The following is a 9,788-nucleotide window of genomic DNA, read 5'->3' as shown; positions in this document are numbered from 1 at the left end:
ACCATCCCTTGGTTACATATGTATCATGCATGCAAAGGATATGAGAGTACAAAGAGGCTAGTACTCTATCAAGGAGAATCCAAATGAGTAGAAAGAAACTGAATAATCTAAGCTAAGAAAGGTGCTTTCTCTAAGCAAGTAGTGCTTGCTTGCCCTATTTATAAAGTCCTTATATCAAGGCGACGGTGAGAGTTGGGATGTTTGTAGTTGTCCAGGAAGAGAAGTGACATTCAGTTTTTTTCCCCATAAAATCCCTGGGAGGTTTCTAAAAGCTGTAAGTTCTTTGAGGGCAAGAACCATGTGCTACTCGTCCCAGGATCCCAGTCCTTCTTCATTATTATTCATTATTAATAATACTTAATTAATATATTTTAAACTGAACTGAACTGAGGATTTGCAATTCTTATTTTTTCTAACTTTACAGACAGGCACCCCAAACTGAAAAACCATTAAAAATTAAAAAGGAGTAAATTCTTAGTTATTACTAAATTCCCTAATAGTTTGACTTCCGAAATATTTTTAACTCTTGTTCTCTATTCTTAGTAGATGGGCAAGGCTAACAGCTGGGTTTAGATCTCATTTTGTGAATTACTTTTAAAAATCAATTACTCCAACTATCTCAGAAAGTCTGTAAAACAAGGCCTATGAGGCCACAGAGAGAGAAAGAATCAGATATCAGGAGGTAGCGCTTGGACCCTGGGTGTTTGTTATACATTCATTCCAGACATCCATTAAGAGCTCAGAAAAGGAAAACCAAGTTGCCAAATCAATAAGGTTTCTGTAGTGTTTCATCACTTTGGATCTCAAGAATGATTTGGTAATTCTGTTTCTCAGGTCTGCACATCTTGAGCAAACAGGTATGATTATGACTGTCTTAGCCCATTAGGCTCTTCCTGATGAGAAGCTACCATCTCCCTGGAAGAAGTCATTTCCATCCAAAACCAAGACAGAGTTTAAGGGGGACATTCATTTGGTGGCTCATGAAGGTAAAGAAAGTTTCAATCATGTCCCCATCCACCTCAAGCCCATCTTGACTACAGGCTGGGTCAGCTCTTGCAGCTCATTGTAAGCGACATCACACCGCCTGGACAAAGCACAACACCAAGAGAGGCGACCTTTTAAGCATCACACTGATCCGGCTGCAGCCCTGGAAGCCCCATTTCATCAGACAAGGAATCAGCACTTGAGGCCCAGCTGAATTTCTCAACAACAAGAAATATTTGAATGTGCTGCCCTCGTTGTACGAGTCAACCCCAAGGACCTGCCTTTATTCATTAATAGCAGTTCCTGAATCTTGCCAGTTAATATAAGACACTCTCCAGAGACATGCTCCATCACTCCTTATTTGGCTTCCGGGATCTTGATTACAACACAGAGACTCAGAATTTAGAAGGAGGGGAGGGTAAAGGGGGCAGGGAGCTAGCAGAGATTGAGGATGAGGTGGTGGTCAGGGAGAGGAAATGGATGGACTGATTGAGAAAGGAGGAACAAACACGCAGGAAAACAGATACAAAGAAAGATGTAGGTAGACAGAACAATGAGGCCAAGACAAAATAGAGAAGGAGAGGCTGGGTGGAAACATTTTTCAAAGCAGAGCTCATACTTCTCTTTTCAGACATGTTATTATAGGTTTCTAATGCCACCAATGTAGCTCGCCTGGTAGTCTAAGGACTGACAGTGGTTATTTCCTGACAGACCGGCTGAGGGGAGCAGAGGTATGGGTGAGACCAGCAGATGAACTAAAAAGAGACAGGAGCAGCTTTTCAATTTGGAAAAAGATTTCCAGGAAGGAAGGCTGTTTTCCAGGGAGAAAGATGTACGACCCCTCCTCGTGAAGGCAGCACACATTTAGAGCTGACTGCAAAGAAGAATTGTCTGATAAAATGTTTGAGGGAAATAATTTGAGGGTAATGGAGAGAAAATAAAGGCTTTTATCCATATTATCATGCCTGTGCTTGCTCATTAAGTCCTTTTTTCTTCTATTTCCCCTATTCTTGTTTGTGCCTCTATTTTTTGCATACTAAAAAAAAAAAAAGACTCACCATGTTTCTAGCAAAAAGGAAAAAAAAAGGATGAGTAATTTCCATAATATACTATTATATCAGGAAAATTTAAATTTAGTGTTATAAATCTTTTTTTGTTCACTGAATATGCTGTCAATTTGAAGAACAACTGTTTGGTTCTTTCTACTTTATCATGTGTGAGTTTAATTAATCACAATGGAATCCTATTCAAGCTATTTTCCAACCCAAGAGGCAATTGTTTCCTATAGCACCGATGTTTCCTTCTAACTAAGGATGGCACTAAACTGGAGAAAACATTAAAACCCTGATGCGCATCATAATGAACTCCATGCAAAGTAGTTATATTAATGTAATGGAGTTGAGATCTTAATTGCACTCGTGTTTATATTTGCAACCTCCTTTTTTAAAGCCTTTTTATTTTACTAAATGATTTGAACAACGAGGTAGGAGAGGTTACATGGCCTGCTCAATAGAGATGGGTTTCACCACACTAAAGCAGGAAAAATGAATCTGGGAGGGAAGTCTGGCTAATTTAATTTTGTAAAGTAGGTTTTATTCTCAGTTGATAATGGCTAAAATTGCTCTGTGAAAGCAATCTTTCCAGAGCCAGAAAATGTTCCCTGGACGCTTAAAAAGAAGCATGTCCAAGAGCCCTTTTTGTTCCTCCCTATGACAACCATTAGCTGCTACTGAAAAACCTCCAGCTAGAGAGCTGAATCCTGTGCAAAGCAATTTTAGGCAGATGCATCCTCTGGCCTTTGATTTAAAAGAGCTGATATATGGTAAGATCATTTCCAGCAGAACTTAGTGTCGGAGAATTTGCACAATAGGAGGCGGGAGGGAGATCCCCCATGAAGCCTTCTATAGAATAGATTTTCAATTAAAAATTATTACAAATGAATTAATGAATAAATCTGTCTGAACAAAGGGACCCTTCTCTCATCCCTCGTTTCCTTGTCTCTGTCTATCAAACATAGACCAAGAGGAAGTGGTGCATATTTGTTGCATAATTAAAACTCATTCATGTAGACACTGAGCAAATAAGACAGCCCCTTCACACAGTCCAGCCAGGAATCACCCTGCCTGTGCTGAATGTTCTATCAGAGAAACAGGACAGTGCTGTCCACAAGAGACCCTTGTGAGAGAGGTCTACCTGGTTTCAAGACTTAAGAGATGAGACAAACATCATTACCTTATGTATGTGTATGATTACATGAATGATATGAATCTACATCGTGCACAACCATAGAAATGAAATGATGTGCCCCATATGTGTACAATGAATCAAAATGCAGTCTGTAAAAATAATATATATATATAAGGTAGAAAAAAAAAAGCGACTTAGAGTTACAGTTCTTTCCCAGATCAATGAGTTACTTTGTTATGTCGTTACTAATAATTGTATCAACTGACCTTTTACCTTGGTTTGAGCTGCTAAGGAGCTAAGAAAAAAATTCTATGGCCATCCTCTAGCCCCTGTGCAGACAGGTAGATGATATACTAATACCATCCCTGACTTGATGCCATCACCTTTAAAAATTTTATTGATTGTACTAATTGTACAAGTTTATGGGATACAGTGTAATAATTCAATACATGTGTACAATATATAAATATCAAATCAGGGTCATTAGTATTTTCATCACCATAAACATTTGTCATTTCTGTGTGTTGGAAAACTTTGAATTTCTTTCTTCTAGTTCCTTTTAAAACATGCATTGAATTTCATAAACTGTAGTTATCCTACTGGTTGAATTTCATAAACTGTAGTCATCCTACTGGTTGTAGAATATTATAACTTATTCTTCCTCTTTATATTTTGTTACCCAATTCTAATCTCCCTCTTTCCCCCTTTTACCCTTTCCCTTCCTGACCTCTAGGGATCACTATTCTATTCTCTATTTCCACTATGTCAACTTTTTAGCTTCTGTGAGTGAGATTATGTGGTTGTCTTTCTGTGTCTTGCTTAATTCACTTGACATAAGAACCTCAAATTCCATTCATGTGCTGCAAGTGACAAAATTCCATTCCTTTTTGATGACTGAATAATATTCTACCACTTTGTTTTAAACCTCAACTTCTTTGTTTGTTCATTTGTATCTTGTATGTGTAGATTTTTGTAGGCCACCCAAAGAATGAAAAAAAAAAAAAGAAAGAAAGTGAGGAGAGATAAAAAGAGATGGAGTTTGTTGAGATACTTTATTGATTGTAATAATTGTACATAGTTATGGTTGTCCCTAATCTCTAAAAAACATTCCCTGTTTTCCTATTGAATTCAGGTACCACACTGGCTGTTGGAGAGATCACAGTATAAAGATAGGGGGGATGGAAAATTATTACAGAGTTACATTATGCAACTACAAACAAAGCACCACCATAGGAGTACAGCAGAGAGAGCCACTGCTACAGTTTGGATCTTGAATGTCCCCAAAGAACCACATGTTGATTTGGTTCCCAGAGTGGCATGGGGGAAGGTGGTGAAACCTTTAAGAGGTGTGGTCTGGTGGGAGGTTTTTAGGTTTTGGGGGTGTGTCCTTGGAGGAGACTGTGGGATCTTAGCTCTCTTCTCCCTTTTCTCCTGACCCCCAGTTTACCATGAAGTGAGCAGTTTTGCTATACTACACACCATCACCATGATGTATTGCTGGTCCAAAAGCATCAAGGCCTATCAACCATGTACTAGAACCACCAAAACTGTGAGTCAAAGACCTTTTTGCTTTGTATGTTGATTATCTTGGATATTTGCAATAGTAACAAACTGGCTAACAGTCACCAGCTCTGGTTAAGAGAGTTACTGCCAACTTCACCAAGAATTTAAAATTGCTTTAAAACTTGAAGGTAAGAAAAAATTTGTCAGGTAAAGAAGGGAGGAAAGGGTCATTCAAAGGAAATAATATATGCAAAAGTATGAAGGCATAAAAAGGCATGTTGTTTCTAAGACATGATTAGAGATCCCATTTGGCAGGAGTCTGGTATGCTTGGGAGTGGGGAGAGTGGACAGAGGCAGGGCTTGAGGAAAGAGAGGTGGGTCAGTCAGGTATGAGAAGGCCCAGATGGACAACATATGGAGTGTGGAGATTTGTCCCAGGCAGGGAAACCAGCAGCAATTTCAAAACAAGTCAGCCAGGTGGTCAACTTCAATTTTTCTGAAGACGTGTATTTGGATCAGAATGAAAAGACATTGGAGAGAAAAGTAAAACTTAAAGACCAATGTTTGGTGATAAATGTTAAGGACAAGGATTTTTTAAAATAATAATAATATGTGAATACTTCTGAGCTAGAATAGCAGCATTTGTTAACTGAGCGGACACAGAACCGAGGACAATGGCACATCACCTGGGAGATGGGGGATATGACCAAAGTCAGTAACAAAAGCCAGACTAGGAGAGCAAGAAGACAGCAGGGCTGGGGGCATTAAGGTGAGGTGCTTGTAGGACATCCAGGTAGAGAGCAGGTCACTGAAAACATAGATCTGGTACCTGGGCAAAGCATCAAGACAAGGGAATTAGAGTTGACATTTTCGAGCATATAAATAGTTTCTATGGAATGAGAAAGAAGATCAGAACATGAGCAGGAATAACACAGACAGAATGAAATATGGAGTCCTGAATGTGGGGATGGTTTTTCGTGGAGGGAGTCACTCCTTCTGGAGGTTTTTGATACAGGCTACGTTTGCACTTTTAAGTTAACTCTTCTTTCAGGCAGAACTATTAGCCTAATCTTTCAAATGAGTTCAAGTAGCTCTCCCAGGCAGGGCACTAAGCTTCTCGCAAGAGCAGCCGGACCTCTAGACACCTTAAGTTTTGTTGAAAAAGCACCACATAATAATATCAGCAAGAGGGCACCTCTGAGTGCTGGGGAAGAGACGTGTTACCTCTGCCAGGCGCCAGTGTCGCTTTTGGAGGAAGCGGTAGAGGTAACGAACAGGGTTGTGTTCCAGCATCAAGGGGTGTTTAAAGGCTATTTAAAATACATCAAAAGCTGTATGAGCATGGCTTTTGAAAAAAACAGATAAGTGTCAAGAAGTGGTAAGAAGCTATGTTGATGTCCAGAAAGTAAGAACACAAAGGATGAAAACTGCCAGCTAGATTTCAGTGAAGGTGAATGACATCAGGGGTCAGGACGCTGCAGTGTTTAAAGAATTATGAGAACATGGAGAGAGAGACAGAAAGGAGGCAGGCAACAGAACAGAAGTCCAGGGGACAAAGCAGCCAGTAGGAGCCAAAATTGCTGGTCTGAGGGTGAGGGCAGGGGCCAGAGTCGCTGAAATAGCCAAAGAGAAAGACAGAGTAACCAGAGAATGGTGAGAGAGGGAAGAGACCAAGGGTAAATAGGATTTCTTAGGGTCACGGTCAGAGATGAAGCAGTTGAAGTAAAAATAAAGGTTGTTGTTGAATCAATGCAGTTTTGACCTGATGGATAGACTCGAAGTAAGAACCCTGAGCTCAAATACAAACTCTGGCACTTATCACTGGGAAGTAATGGGCAAGCTTCTTAATTTATTTGGGTTTTCATTTTCTCCTGTGTAAAATGGGAATAATCATAATATCTATCTCTCCAGGTTTTTTGAAAATTCAATGAGATAGGAAAGCACCAGGCCATGCATATTGTAAGAGCTAAATGAATATTTTTATGAATGAAAAAGTACATGAGTGAATATGGGCCAGATTGTGAGGAGCATTGCTGTTTTCCGTTGAAATTCAGATGAAAACCAAGAGGAGTGATCAGCAACCTTACTGGGAAAGAAAGAAGACACAATTGTCATCTGCTGTGGGTTGGAAAAATATTCATGTGAAAGTTCTGAGCCCCAGTACCTCACGGTGTGACTTTATTTGAAAATAGGGTCTTGATAAACTTAACCAATTTAAGATGAGGTCATTATCCCCATGCAAAGGGGAAATTTGGACACAGATGAGCACAGAGAAAAGATCCTGGGAACACACAAGGAGAACACCATGTGGAGACAGAGGCAGAGATTGGAATCGTGCTGTCAGAAGCCAAGAGATGCTAAGGATTGATGGATTCCATGAAAAACAGAGAGGTAAAGGATTCTCCCCACAGAGACTCTAAAAGGAGCATGCTCCTGCATACAGCTTCATTCTGGACTTCTAGTTCTAGTTATCCCAAACTAGGAGATAATGCATTTCAGTTATCCTAGGCCACCCAGGTTTCGGTTCCTTGTCTTGGCCGCCCTAGGAAACTAACACAACAAATAGAAACACAGAGGGACGTGGGAATCCACAGGGTGTGCTGAAACCTGAGCTCACCTCTTTCAATGACAGGACAGCTAGGTTTTGCCATCCTACACGCTGGCACTACTCAGGATCCTTTTGATTGTGCTTAGTAATGTGCTGATAGTTGTGGTCTGTGGGATGAGTGAACTGTGTAGGAGAGAGAGTAAAATGTCAAGGCCAAGGCCAAGGCCAGGCTGGGGCTGCAGAGGGCAATTTTCTACAAGAGAGAAACCTTTCTGCATGTGCATCTGACAGAGAAGCAGCAACATAGGTCAATGAGGAACAAGAGAAATATGGAATATGGTGTCATCAGTATCCCTTTATAAAAAAAGAAAAAGTCTTTACATTATCCTGGCAGAAAATTTAAAATAGAAACATTTATGTCACATTTACTTATTGCGTTAGTAAAGCAGACAGAGGATTAGGAAATTGGACAACATAGAAAAATAAACATAACAGAGAGTTATTTGACAACTCAATAAAGAAGAAGTTAAATTTTTATATTATTTAAGACTGGACTTATCCATCAGAAGGGAAGAGGGAAGGGCACACCATGTACTGCATGGTACTTATTGCCAGTCAGACCCTTGCTCAGCATGGAGTACAGGGCCTTCCCTTAGTCTTCTTGAGGACTCTGTTTTACAAGTGAGCAAACTGAGACTTGGAAAGGTGAAGAAATGTACCTATGCTAGAAAAATCCAGGGCTGGGATTTAAACTCCAATATGTCTGACTGCAAAGGCCTGTTCTCTTCCCCTACAAACAACCTAAGGACCTATGGAAATAAAAATCAGAATTAAATTCCAAATCTAAAAACCAAAAACAGAAATGGACTGAGATAGGTTAAAAGGAGACAATGCAGGGGTCTCTGTAGCAGCTGGGCCTACTTGGAGTCTGGAACCTAGCTTGCACAGTAGGTCAAATGATTCTTTATCTATTTATCTATCTATCTCCCCCTGACAGCAGGTCTCCACTGGGACAGTGCACAGCTGAGTGACTTTTTCAGGGGTTACCTGGACCCCCTGGAATTATCTCATTGCAGTGAGATAAAAACTCAAGGACCCTGCTCCACTCCCTGGAGACCCGCAGCCTGCCCCTGAGCCAGGTGTATGCTCCCCACATCCTGAAGTAGCTCATTACAATCAAGGGCTGCATAGTAAAACAGAAATTAAATTGACACTTTGAAGCATTAATCTAAGCACAAATTAATATTCATCAACATCTGCTATTTGTTCAGGTGAATGTTCAGCTTAAACAAAAAATAGCATTCTTCCTACCCAGAGACAAGAAGTACCAAGAAAATGGAACCAGCAGGTCCCGGGTGTGGAGACAGCAGGAGAGGCTGGCTCCCCACAGAGTCGACATCAGAGACAGACCTCCCAGAGGAAAACTGGATATTTCTCAATAAATCTTTTTATTTGGTCACTGTTTTCTTCCTTACTCTCAAGACATTGCTGCTCCTTCTCAGAAGGGAAGGAACAGGAAGCTGAGTGATGTTCATTCCATCTCAGGACTTGGCAACGGAGCCTGCTCCTGTTCTCTGCCGCTTGATTATCATCATCTGGGCAGGAGACATTTCTTTGTTGGAAAATTACCAGCTAAATTTCCAAATGTGTGTGGAGAGAAGTTTGAGAGGGATAAGATGGGGTAGTGGAACCATCCTGGTAGGAATAGCTCCACACAGAGAACGAAGCAATTATGCAGTAACACCCTGCACTCTTACAGCCAGGGGGGTATTTGATGGTGTAACACAGAAAGTATCATTGAGTCAATAACATCTTTGCAGCAAGGGAGTATTTTTTTAGGTCATAACCCAGCTAACAGTTGTTCTCTTCCTGCCAGAAAAACTTCTGAAAGCCATCCCACGACTACAGGCCAGAGCAGATCTGAGAGATATTTAGACATAATCTGTTCCCTTGGTAAGATGGTAGCTTCACAGAGCACTTTGGAAAATACATTTCTTTAAATTTCAACAGTTTTCCTTTCTCTGTCCTGGCTAGTTGAAACACTAACTTAAAAAGGTAGAAATACAGTTAATGAAGACAATAAATAGGTTAAGAGACTAGGAGTTCTGCATACTTTTGCAGGGGAAAAGGCCTGAATCTGCCTGATAGGTATTGCATTAATCTGATAGTTAACTTTTGACTGTGTTGAGTAATACCTGGAGGGGTTTTGCAAAAGTTTACACATCATAAATGGGAGGAGCAAGGACTACAACATTAGACTGTGAAGACAAAATCCAATTTTGCTACTTTCCTCCTGTGTGATCATGGGCAACTTACTTAGCCTCTCTGCGCCTTGCTTTCCTTATCCATAGAATGTGAGTGTTGTGATGATTAGTGTTGAGTTGATGCCTATAAAGCATTTAAAACAATATTTGCCTTCTTACAAGTATATCACATAACTATGAGCTATTTTATAAAACTTGATAATGAAAATTGTATATTAGAAAGTCTCTGATAATTCTGTAAACAAGAGATCAGTTCTACTGAAAATAGAGTGCCTGAGCCAACGCTAGAACTGGTTAATCCA

Source organism: Sciurus carolinensis, chromosome 5 (genome assembly GCF_902686445.1).
Source record: "Sciurus carolinensis chromosome 5, mSciCar1.2, whole genome shotgun sequence".
Classification (NCBI taxonomy): domain Eukaryota; kingdom Metazoa; phylum Chordata; class Mammalia; order Rodentia; family Sciuridae; genus Sciurus; species Sciurus carolinensis.
This window is presented reverse-complemented; position numbering follows the sequence as displayed.